At 44.5% G+C, this 13,143-nt stretch overlaps 1 long non-coding RNA gene across 2 annotated transcripts in view; it reads right to left on the reverse strand.

Annotated features, from left to right (window-relative positions):
• The window catches only part of LOC125078496 (uncharacterized), a 43,063-nt gene that overhangs the window by 24,350 nt on the left and 5,570 nt on the right, over nt 1–13,143 (reverse strand). For both annotated transcript variants that reach the window (XR_007120907.1, XR_007120906.1), the window contains exon 2: nt 955–1,433. This is a non-coding gene — a long non-coding RNA (uncharacterized LOC125078496). The remainder of the gene's footprint in view (nt 1–954; nt 1,434–13,143) is intronic.

The raw sequence follows: 13,143 nt of genomic DNA on the forward strand, positions 1-13,143 counted from the left end.
AACACCAGGCCACACCCATATGTGTCACCTCATATGCACACACAGACCCGCCACAGACAAGGCCTCTGTCATATCACAGTCTGGCCATACAAAGGCCGAGCACTCCCCAGACCCAGCATTCCACCAAGCCCTGGTGCTGATTCTTCCATTCTCCCTTTCTTCCAGACCCCAGCACGAGCCAGCCCTGCCCTCCTTGGTCTTTATCCCATTCATCTATTCATTCAAACAAGCATTAAATGAGCCTCTAGTTGTGTTGGGAATCACCTAAATGGCCGCTTGGGGGTTTGCATGCAGGGACAGCAGCACCGAAGGGGCATTTGGGCTGAGATGCAAAGGATGAGTAGGAGTTTGCCAGAGGTATTATGCCAGAGTATGTTATGTAATAATACCAGAGGTATTATGCCAGGAGTATGCCAGAGGTATGTTCACAACAGAAGTGAAGCTCTGCCAGAGGGTCAAAGGATAGGAAGGTATTTGAAAAAGGAACTGATATACGCAATGCCCAGAGGGCCCGGCCGTTGAGGGAACTCCATAACCATCTAGCATGGTGCAACATGAAAAGCAGGCAAGAAGGGAGGGAGAAGGCAGACTTGGACAGAGTCAGCTATGGAAAGTAGACTATGGGACTGGGGGCAAGGGTGGATGTGGGGAAACCCGTTAGGATTAACCTGAAACCATCTATGCAACAGATAACACAGTTTTGGCTAAGATAGTAGCTGTAGAGGTGATCAGCAGCAGGATTTAGGATACATTTTGGAGGAGAAATAGATGTGAGTTGGTGGTGAATAAAATCTGGAGATAAGCAAGATGAATGCCAAAGATGACTTCAAGTCTCTACTACAAATAATTACGTAGATTGAGACACCTAATCCCTCGCTGGGAAGACTGGAACAGTATCAAATTCAGGAAAAACGATCCCAAATTCCATTTTAGAGATAATTAAGTTAGAGATACCTGTGCTCAGATGTAGGGACTGGAGATACAAATCTGGAACTCATCAACACACAAGAAGTATGTGAGGCTGTGGGTGTGGACAAGATCATTGGGCTCTCAGGAGATGTAGGGATGCCTGGTTCTGGGTCAGGCTGACCCAAAAATGTTCCCAGAATAGCCAGCAGATCTTCCTTATCACTGGATTCCCCTTATCTTATTTTTCCCCCTTGGTCAGAAGTGAATCTCTGCATTCCAATAAGGCCTTTAGACTCCTATAAGCAAGGTCCCTGGTCTGACCCCATGACTCAGGGGATCAAAGTTTTCTGTATCCTGTGGTGCCTGGGAATGGCTGGAGGTGGCAGTGCTGCTGGTGGGTCTGGGTCCGGATCCAGTGGCCATGGTCTCTATTTCCTCCCTTCAGAAGAAGCAAGCACAGGACTTTGGTAAAAGAGATCTTGGAGGATGGAAGATCTTTCTTAGGTATGCCCCAAACTCATAACCTATAAAAGAAAAGATCAAAATTTTAACAATGGAAAAATTGAGATTCTGCATTGAAAAATCTACCATGAAGGAAAAGACAAACTGGAAAAAAACTGATACTCGTATTAGTGACAAATGCTTAATTTCTCTAACATGGAAAAAATTTCTAGAAATCAATAATAATAATACCAACAGAATAATAATCCAACAGAAAAATGGGCAAAGGAAAGGGTTCCAATAAAAGAATATATGGATGGCCCTAAATATGAAATGATCAACTTTACTTATAAAAAGAAAAAGCACAAACTAAAACAACTCTGAAATATCATTTTGTATCTGATCTTATTACCAAATATAATGCTTTGCTACGGTGACATTATTAGGAGACAGGCAATCCAAGTATTTCTTTTTATATGCATAGAAGATCTCTGGAAAGACACCAAAGAAACTGGTAATAATGCTTGCCTCTGAGAAGGGGAGCTTATGGGGACAGCAGACAGGGATGGGGCACTGATTTGTTTTCATTTTATAACCTTTTATACCTTTTGAATTTTGAGCCATGCAAATGTGTTATCTTTTAAAATTTTTAATAAATTTCTTTTAATCAGTAAAAGGATATAAATTGAAATAAATGAATGTGCTTATTGCCTAAGCCCAAATCTATGTTTTCAAACTTGCCTGAAATGTGCTGCTTGGCCTCTGCTTGGCCCATCCAAATCCTATACAAATTATAAGACCCACTTGAGGCACTACATTCCTCTGAAGCCTTTTTTGATCACCCCAGCCCACACTGACCTCTCCCTTCGCCGAAAAGTCATGTCCTACAACCTGAGTCCAGTAAATACAGGTGGTAAAAGAAATACCGAACTAAAAATTAGAAAGCCTGAATTCTTATCTGAGCTCTAGCACTAAATTGTTCAACAATTCCACACAGTCTCTGAGCTTCTATTGGTGAAGAAAGTGACAACACTGAGCAGGTGAGAGAATGCAAGGAGGGAATGTCAAGGTGAGTTTAATTAGCCCTGGTACTGAAGGGTTACACACAGCAACAGAGGCTACAGTGCTCTGCAGGATCCCTGTTCTCCTCTCCTTCTTGGGCCCACAGACTCCCCAGGCCTCCTCCTTGCCCCACTTTTTGCCAAGGGAATCTGAGCAGTAGCAGCAGGCACTATTCCAGGCCCAGGATTTCATGAAAACTGCTTCCAAGCCTGGATCACCTCTCTCTCTCTCTTCCCACCCACACCCACACCCCCACCTGCTGCCCGGATTTCAACATCCAGGCAATTCAAGGAGTCATGAGCTAAAGGGGATAGAACCTCTGTCTACCTGTGTCCCTCTCACTTCTCTTTCACCACAGACCCACGCTGGACAGTGACAAGAGCCAAAGGTAAATCCATATTGGGTTAAGTCACTGATATTTTAGGACTGTTTCTTAAAGCAGTTGAAGTTACTTATCCTGAATAATATGTAAGTATGGAAATAGAATAATGGTCCTATAAATCCAATATTGTCTCACAATATTAACTGTGTTTCCCTAATCAATTGGTTTTTGTGCTGTCTATAGCACAGCTTTCCTGTTTTCCTCAAATCACCAACTTCCCATCCACACTCTTCATGTATGCCTTCATACTACAGTGGTACGGATCTGTCTGTCCAAGGACAGAAAACCAAAGCTCCATTTGTAAACTAAGGAATCAGACCACCTCTTTAGTCATTTATAACAACTTGAGCTGTTTTCTTACCCAGCCAAGGACTACAGAAAAGACGCTTTTTGTTTGCTTGTGTTAACGTTACGCATTATGTTCTTGGTAGACACTGGAATGCTACACACATTTCCCACCTTTTCAATGATGTCCAGTCACTGGAGCACACACTCTCAAAGGTTTATGCAGCACCCTGATATCTATAACTATTCCCTAAATTGGAGGAAAGCTTGACATTTTATAGGCCTGTCTCTAGCTGGAAAGACTTTCACAATGGAAGGTGGACAGAGAAAGGCATACATTGGAATTTTGACAGCACGGCCTGGAAGCAAGTCCCAAGTCTTGATTCCACTGATCAATCATTTAATCTCTCTCAGCCTCGGTTTCCTGGAAACTGGGGATGATAACAGTACCTGTCTCAGGGTCATGTTGTCATAATTTGATTAAAGCTCTACTTCCTGGCTTCCTCCTCCCTTTCTTAGCTGCTAAGATACTAAAGCCCAGCTCCAGAATCTGATTTTACTCCCCCTCCCTCCAGAATGTGTGCATTAAATTCTGACCGCAGTAAATGAAAATAAGAATTTGAATATTTTCAATCCAAAGAAATGGTGAGAGGGACAAACAAGATTTCAACATAAAGGATACAACAGGTCTAGCAAGTTCTAGAAGGTCACCAGCCCTGCCCATACTCACACCTGCACAGGACTTGGAAAGCACCCAACTCTCCTGTGCAGTGAGATGGGACCTATAGACCTCAGCCCCAGTGATTTCCATGCATCTCTGAGTAGCCGAAGTGTCTACTTGAGCACATGAAAGTTAAAGCAGGAGGTTTGCTTTGGCTGGAGCTTCCCAGCAGATAAAAAGCAAAAGAAAGTCCATTATTGGCTACTGGTAACATTGCATACAGTGTCACAAGGGAGGAACAGATAAGAGATATTTTTAAGAGAAAAACACTAAAAAAGAAGAAAACTGTTGCAGAAAATAATATACTAGCCTTGCCTCTTGGCTTAGATTTAAGGAAGACAAGAAAGATAAGGGAAATAACAAGGCTCTGAGCCAGGCGGGCAGGAGGCCCAGTTATGAGATATGTCCTTATGTTAGACAATGACTTCACATACTTTTAGGTGATAAAGGCTGAAATTAACTGTCTTGGCTAAGAGGAAGCTCCCTCTCCCACCCTCACCAAGGGCAACATGCAAGTATACTGCAGGTTGCTTATGTCAGAGTTGAGTGTTCTAAGGGGAAAGAGCATAAAGCGGGAAGGCCATCCTAACAAGGGGCAATACTGGGAACTGAGCATCACAAATAGGATCTAGGGTTTTTGATGCTATTTGAATCTAAGACCAGAACCATGATTTTGCTTTTCAGCCCAGAGTACCTGCCTTGCATCCTGAACCCTCCACTGATGCTAGGCTGAGTTAGCAGGTAGCTTGTAAAACCAAGGTCCTTCCATCCCTCAATAATATCAGATAATGGGTGAAGAGCACACGTCACCTCATCACCTTGTGTTTGCAGCAACTACAGGAAGTCAATGTTTCGAGGGGCTGAGAAGGAACAGAAGGGATGGGGGAGGCAGGAAAGAACAGCCAAACTGAGGTGCCAGAAAAGGAGAGAGAAGGGAGTGCTGGAAGACAGAGTCATCCAACATGTGCAGACCCAGAAGTGCCCACTAGATCTATTCATGTGGAGGTCATAAGTACCTTAGCTATTCTGGTAGACTGGGGGCGTCGAGATGAGATGGGAGTGTTTTGAAGGACAAATAGCTGAGGAAGTGGAGATGGCACATGGGGAGAGCCCTTTCGAGATGCTCCCTGTTTCAGAGAGCAAAGAAATGGGGACTGGAGATCAGATTTGGTCTGGAGAGGGGATTGCATATGTTTCGCCTTGCTTATGTTTACTTCATTTTTAAAGATGGAATGTCAATTGGATTTTCAAGTTGAAGGTGCCAGAGAAGTGGAGTACACTGATACAGTTGATTTCCTCCATCAGGCCTTCTCCTTTATACCATGGTAGTTGAATCCATGAATTTCAGCTGGGTAGAGGGCCTCCTGATGGTGGGGGTAAGGCTGCTCAGCCACTTGATGGTGACCCTGGCATAACAGTTCCTCCTGGTCTGACCTTCTCCTCCAGACTCCCAGCCCACCTCTTACCACCAAGTCCTCACTCTCAGAAGTTCCAAAGGACCTTTCCTAGTTTCTCCAGGGCAAGAAGGGGTGAATTAAATTATCTGCTTTGTTCTGTTCTCCATCACCATAATGACATAAAGCCTATGTCTGATTCCCCTTTCCTTGTCATTCTCAAAAACTTACTTGAAAATAAACAGACATACCAGATACCAACACACCACTCTTAACATTCCTACTATTACAACAATCCTAATTTTCCATGAAATAATATGGCTATTTGCACTATCTACAGCAGGGCTCAGCAAACATTTCCTGTAAAAGGCTGGATGGCAAACACTTTGGGTTTGAGGATCAGAGGGTTTCTGTGGTGACAGCTCAGCTCTACCATTCAGGTGTAACAGCAGCCACAGAAAGGAGATAAATAAGGGTGGCTGTGTTCCAATAAAACTTTATGGATACTGAAATTTGAATTTCCTGTAATTTTCATATGTCCTAATATATCATTCTTTTTTTTTAATCATTTAAAAATGTAAAAACCATTCTCAGCTCATAGACTGTCCCCAAAAGAGGCAAAAGGCCAGAATTTGCCCACCCTAGTCTAGAGCTGGAACATGCAGAAAGGAAAAAAATGGGCACACAAAAATATTTCAAGATATGTTATGGTAGTGGAATACTAGACTGATTTTAAGTTTTAAAGTAGGAGGAGCTGCTTATCACTTCATTCTTTAAGTTTTCATGGAGAGAAAAGATTCTGCTCCACTCTCCAAAAGAACACTCTCCTGAAAGAATACTTCTGGTCTCTTTCTCCTCTCGCTGAATGAGTAACTCAGGTGCTGAGATGAGACAGTGTTTGCCAAACCACAGCCCAGTCTCCTGGCTCTTGCTCTCTTGTAGGACTTGAAGGCCCATGTGAACCACACTCTTCCTCCATTTCTGTTCTTGAGTCAGACCTAGATTCTCCTTCTAGGGCAGCAGAGCACGCACATCACAGACCGGGCACAAACCAATCCACTGAGGTACAAGAATAAGACTTTAGAAAATTAGAGCTGCTATTTTTATTTTGTTCTCAAATTTGTATTTTAATAAGTTGTTAAAGAAAAATAGCTATGTTACAGTATGACTGTAAATTTATTATGTGATTTGTAAATGAAGGAACATTTGAGGATGAGTGCTCAAAAGTCATTTATTCATAGGGATTTGTAAAAACAAAATTTGGATATTATTATTTTAGAGACAGTAATGAAACTGTTTGCTCTCTTCTCCCAAGTAGATGGGCCCTGTGCCAGGCTGTGATCCTGGATGAGGACCCATCCAAGTCTAAATCTAACTGAAAGGTTTCACTGTGGCCTCAGGCGCAAGCGTCCTTCTCCAGTACAGTACCAGGTTGAAGCAGACCTCAACCCTCACCTGCCTCTGGGCATTTACCCTCCATTCAGAATCCAGTGAGGAGCCCATATGATTCACCGGCTCGCTGGAACTCTCCAGAAGTTAGCTCTCTGCCAGTTGATAGGAAAAGATATTTTGCTAAGCAAAAGAAACAATGTAGTGCTTTCTCCTTTGTGTATTTTGCATGACAGCCTATAAATACAGATGCAATGGATTTACTTAGTGAACTGAATGCAGAGAAGCACAAATATTCTTTAGCTTTCTTTCCGAACACAGCCTTCACACATGCTGTACTGAGACCCCTTCTCACACCACCCGTCCCATGAAGTCTCGAGCTGATCCCACAGACGCACAGTCACTTTCAGAGAGAAAAACGGTTTCAAGTCGATAAGTACAACTAAGCTCACTCCTGTGTATTAAAATGGTTCAGTCCTGCCTAAATCAAAATAGAGAAATATTTCCAGTTCAAAAATGTCCCCCACCAGCCCTGTACTTCCAGCTCAGGCCAGCTCTGTGGCTTGGGAACTTGTAATAATAAAAGGAGGTGTGAAGAGTGCTTTCATCTTCCATCCACCCTCCTTCACCTGCGGCACCTGACTCCTTTGGAGTCCACATGGGGTGTTTGGGTGTGAGTTTATGTGTGTGTCCCTAGCCTGTTGGAACTGAGCTCTGGATAATATAGACGTATAGAGGTGTCTACATTTGGCTCTCTCCTGGGGACAGGTATGGATCTCAGAGGCCCTGTAGGGATGCGCTGTTTGCTGACCTGGGGTCTGGGGAAGAAGCAGACAGGAAGGTGTATATACCCTCCAGCTAATCTCCTGAGTCCCCATTTCCTCAGTTCCTTTCCACTGACTATACTCCATAGTCTCTTATTGCCAGTACCAAGTACCCCCTTGGACAAGGTTCCTTCACATTCAGCTCTCTTCTTTGATCTTCACTTGACTTGGACATGTCATACTCTAAGCACACAGACTACCCCATAGCTGCCTTCTCTCCTTGCTCTAACACTGAGGGCTACTCCAGCCAGACTCCGCCTGAAACTTATACAGGTGCAAAGGAGGCAGCAGAGTCCTTGTCACATACCACGCTCTTCCAAGAACTCTCTCACCATACTTTGCTCTGATAGCTATACTGGGATTGTGCTGGGTACACATTTCCACAAATTTCCAAGTCTTTCTCCCCAAGAAAGATACCATATTCCCAACCACTCTTGGTTTTCTTAGCAGCATGCCCCCTGCACCCTCCCAAACATGTACACAAATGTACACACACTTAGAAAAATCATAGCACTGGCCCCAATGCTTTAAATGTCATAGAATTTGGGGGTGCCTGGGTGGCTCAGCAGGTTAAGCCTCTGCCTCCGGCTCAGGTCATGATCTCATGATCTCAGGGTCCTGGGATTGAGCCCCACCTCGGGTTCTCTGCTCAGCAGGGACCCTGTTTCTCTCTCTCTCTCTCTCTCTGCCTGCCTCTTTGCCTAAATGAGATCTCTGTCTGTAGAATAAATAAAATCTTTAAAAATAAATAAATAAATGTCATCGAATTTTTAGACTTCTTTTATATAGACTGAAGGTGGATGTTAGGTCAAAGATCTGTTCAGCCAACTTTTTTTTTTAAGTAGACTCCACAACCACCATGGAGTACAACGTGGGGGTTGAACCCATGACCGTGAGGTCAAGACATGAACTGTGATCAAGAGCTGCACACTTAACTGACTGAGCCACCCAGATGCCCCTGTTCAGCCAACTTTTAAGTAATCCTTTGGGTATATATATTGTCTAACCTTAAAGCTTTGGTAAAAACATTGAGGCATCAAAAGTCCCATTCAACACTCTATTATACACACACACACACACACATACACACACATAGAAACATTCTAAAAACACACACAAAAAAAAGTTATGTTTCTCTCCAGAGAAAGGCTCCAGAGTTTGGGGTAGGAAGAAGCATTCTCTATTTAAAGCATACCTTTAGGAACATCTGGGTGGCTAAGTCAGTGGGCATCTGACTTCTGCTGACTTCGACTCAGGTCGTGATCCCTGGGTCCTGGGATTGAGCCTGCACTGGGCTTGCCACTGAGCAAGGAATCTGCTTCTCCCTCTCCCTCTCCCTCTGCCCCTGCCCCTGCTTGTGCCCCCCGCCTCAAATAAATAAAATCTTAAAAAAAAAAAAAAAAGAAAACATACCCTTTAAATACTTGAAAAAAATTCTTAACATATGCATACACTGCTCTTCTGGTTTTAAGAAAACCAGATTTTAAAATGAAACACTTTATTGGGGTGTGGTCCTCACACCCATGTAACAAAACAGTGTGGGTGTTATTACTCACATAAAGCAAAGCAAGGGCTTTGTTAAAGCAATTTAGACAAGCTGATTTCAAGCAAGGGTTAAAGTTTTATTTCAAACTTCCCCTCAAGGAAGCTAAGCTTCCAAGAAACACAGCTGAAATGATTTCTTTCTTTGGGGGGGAATGACGTTTTACTGAGGGCGGAGGGGAGATGTATATAAAAATTAGATTAGATACAAGAAAATCACTCCTTTATCTTTGAACAAATAAACAGTGACAGTGAGCCTTTACTTGCCCCAAGCACCATGCCAGGGAGTGGAGATAAAATAGAGACACTGAAGGTCTTGCCCTCCAGCCCCCACCCCCATCACTTATGGTCTTGTGGAGAAACCACTGAGTAATTGTCTAGTGTTGAGGGCCAGAGGAGTGTGCTGTAGGTGGAGCACGGGGAGGATGCCCTGTGTGTGCTGGAGTGGCTAAGCTGAAACTTGATGGGCAAGAAGATAAGCAGATGGGGGAGGAAGCAAGTCAGTCACCAGGGCCTGTGTGACCTTGATTCCTGACAGATCACCTGACACTGAAATCCTGTTTTCTGTCCTCCTCCTACCCCTACCGTCAGCCTCAGAGGAAGCTATATCCCTTTTTTTGTGCCAATCCACCTCTTAACATCAACAAAACCAGAAACCTTGGTGTCTTTAATTCAAGTGTTCCCTCTGTTCATCTGTTTATTTAGAGATCTGAGGTGGCCCCTTGGCAGGTACCAAGAGCCCTTAGATGTGGTTCTGTGGGTGTTGCTTTCCTTGTATCTCTTCTGCTTCCCCCGCTGAACAACCTTCTTCAATCCCACTTTTCAGAATTCATCTCTAATGTCACCCATTACCAGCTGATCTCTCTGGCTCTCCTCACCAAAGGTCCACAGGCTAGCAGGACAGACTCCAATAAAATCCTTTAATGACTCAGTTACCCAGATTTGCAAACAAACTCTTCAATATCTAGGTCCTGCCTACTTCCCAGCATCTCTTCTCACAACTAGCCTTCACCTGAGCTTTTGGAAATTTCCCCTTTTACATAGTGTTTCATGCCTTTGGCCCTTTGCTTATACTCTCACTTCTAATTTATTCAAGCAATCAGTCTTATGGAGGCACTAGCAGACATTGTGGTGTGTACTGGGGACACAATGGGAGCAAAACCAGACATGGTCCCCACCCTCATGAAGTCTAGAGTCTACTGGAAAGGCAGGCATTAATTAAATAAGCACATAAACAAACACAAAATTATAACTGCAGTTAGAACTATGGTGGAGGATGAAGAATAAGGAAGAAGAGTAGGACAGGAGGAGAAAAGGAAGACAAGGAGGGAGAAAGGAGGAGGAGGAGGAGAAAGAGGGGAAGGGGAAAGAGGAAGAAAAAGAAAAAACAGACCAGGAAAGCATCCTCAAGGAAATCACAACTGGGCTAAAGAATGAGTAGCAGCTAATTAAGTGAAGGGAAAGGGAGATCTTTTTAGGTAGAAGGAACAGCAGATGCAAAGGCCCTGAGAAAGCCAGGAGCATGTTGTGTAGGCTCTGAAAGAACATTGTGCATCTCAAGCATTGAAAACAAAGGAAGGATGCCTGCATGGCTCGGTGGGTTAAGCGTCTCCCTTGAGCTCAGGTCATGATCTGGGAGTCACAGAATGAGCCCCAGGTTGGGCTCCCTGCTCACTGGGGAGTCTGCTTCTCCCTCTGCCACTCTGTCTGTTCATGCTTGTGTGCTCTCTCTACCTCTCTCTCTTTGAAATAAATAAAATCTTAAAACAAAAAACAAAGGAGAAACCCCTTCCTAATCTTCTCCTCTAGGTAAATAGCTAATTCATATTTCAAGACTGGCCTCCTGGAAAAATTTTTCTTGTTCCCATCAACCTTTACTCTCAGGTCAGCAGGAATTGGCCACTTCTTCCCTGGACCCATTACAGTACCAATTAAACATGTCACCAAAAGCCTTTTCTTGTGGGTCTGTGCTTCATGTCTGTTTCTTCCCACAGGTCCACAAGCTGGCTGAGGGAGGAGCTGGTACATAGTCATCTCTGTGTTTCAGGGTCCACAGCACAACACTTGGCACAGAATAGACTTCTAAGTGTGTGTCACCTGACCAATGGCGGGATGGATAAATGAAACAAAATTATTAACAAATGCATCCATTCCTTTGGGGATTAAGATGAAGGTCTGATGTAATCCTCCTACTCCAGTGCCACTGCCAGTCTAGTGTCAGCCTCGCACACCCTCCAACTCCCTCCCAGGGCTCGAGTGGTCATACTGTCATCTTCCTCAGTTCCCAAATTTGCCAGGCCTTCCCTGCCACAGGACCGTGCATGCAGTTCCCTCCGCGGGGGCATTAGTCTCACCCCACCTGAGCATTCTTTAGGCCCGGTACAAAAATAACTCATTTCCTAGGGAACCTGCGTGAAGGCCCTTAGCTCCAGGCGACCTGCCTCCTCTCTGCTCCCACAACTCCCCACACATCCTCCATGGAAGCTCTTATTGGACTGATTAGATTTGCTCAGTTACTAGCGTAACAATACAGGGAAACTTCTAAATCATATTCCTCTTAGATGCAAAGCTTCTCTCTCTCCTCTCTGAAGGGAATTGTTGTTACTGAAAGAAGCCTTTCATGAGGAATTTCGGGTGGGGAGAGTGAGGCTGCAGGAATAACAGCAGATGACTGTAGGGTTTTTCTAGGGACGCTGAATTCTGTGAGGGTTTTTTTTAGACAAATGTGTGTGTATGTGTGTGTTGAGCAAATAAATGTATGACTGCCTGGCAATAAAAGGAGCCAAGTCATTGCTAGGTCAAGGCTTGCCACATCTTCCATGGGTGATGAAGGGAGGTGAGTCAGGGAAAGGATTTTTCAAAGTTTCCCACATTCTTTCCTTTGGCCTTCACCTCACCACAGGGAGTTCCTCTTCCCAGGCAGCAGATCCTGTGAATGGGGCGTGGGGCGCCAGGAGCCCTGGGACCTGGACCTCATTAAGTCAGCAATGGTCTATACAGATGGGAGATGCAGTTTAAAAGGACGGCATCTTCCTTCCACCCTACATACTGTTCTAAGCACTCTGGATTTCACTGAACCTCACCATGACCTTGTACCATTATTATCTCCATGTCATCTAGGAAGAAATCAAAGCTCAGAAAGTAATGTGTTTTGTCTAGGTCACACAACTAGTGAGCGGCCGACCCAGAACTCTAACCCCGGAGACTGAATCTGAAGCCACTGTCCCTTACCACTGAGGGTTCTGGACACACTGTTGGAATTGCCTGTCAGAAGACCATTACTTCAGGGTCCATGCCCTTAAATTCATAGATTCCTCGCTCTCTGGTACTCCCTAAAAAATCCACAAGAGGGGGACCTCTTCCCACCAGTTCCAGGCTGCTGTGGAAATTATGGATTTAATTAGCAGTTTCACAGGCAGCCAGAGAGTTGACTGGTTACCTGTATAGAATTTGAACAGGTTTCCTGACACAATGGATCATACCCTAAGTGGGTACCTGATCCAATTAGCCCAAATTAATTAGGAAGTTCTCTTTCCCAACCAGGCAGCCCATATTATCCCTCCGCCAATCACTCTCCAAGCTTGGAGCCCAATTTGCTATGGAAGCAGGAGCTGTGTGAGCCTTAGATCTTTAAACACTAGGCTCATCTCCCCTGCCCCAAGTTTCACCTATTGCCTAGTGGCCTGGGAGCCTCCAAAACAGGTTTCAGAGGTTCTAAGATCCAGAGAAAATGAAGAATAAAATTGTTTTTACCATTCTCACTCCGACCCCCACAAAGGTCTACTCATAATAACTCTTAGGCCAGAGGATGTCCAAATTATATCTATGCCCTTTCTTAAGGAACCTGAGATCAGGAGTGTGGTGGACACTGCTAGAGGTCACCCAGGTTTCCCCTCAGGAATGAAAGACAGTCTCCCAGCTACAGGGGGGTGCTGCTGGAATATGGCCCTCAATGATGAGCCCACCCAGGAGCCTCCACCTAGGAAAACCACCTCACCCCAGGCCATACCCATAGGATGCCTATGATTGATCAGTTTGGGAGGGAACAAAGGCCCAGTCCCCTTGATTCAGCCTGGAACACTTCTGAGAGGTTATCTCAGCTTCAGAACTCACTGTAGGGTCAGCCGAGGCCTCTGTAGGGAGTACACCAAGGTTCATCCTCCGCCTCTGCCAAATTCTACTTGCTTCCTTTCC

The sequence above is a fragment of the Lutra lutra genome, chromosome 10 (genome assembly GCF_902655055.1).
Source record: "Lutra lutra chromosome 10, mLutLut1.2, whole genome shotgun sequence".
NCBI classification, from domain to species: domain Eukaryota; kingdom Metazoa; phylum Chordata; class Mammalia; order Carnivora; family Mustelidae; genus Lutra; species Lutra lutra.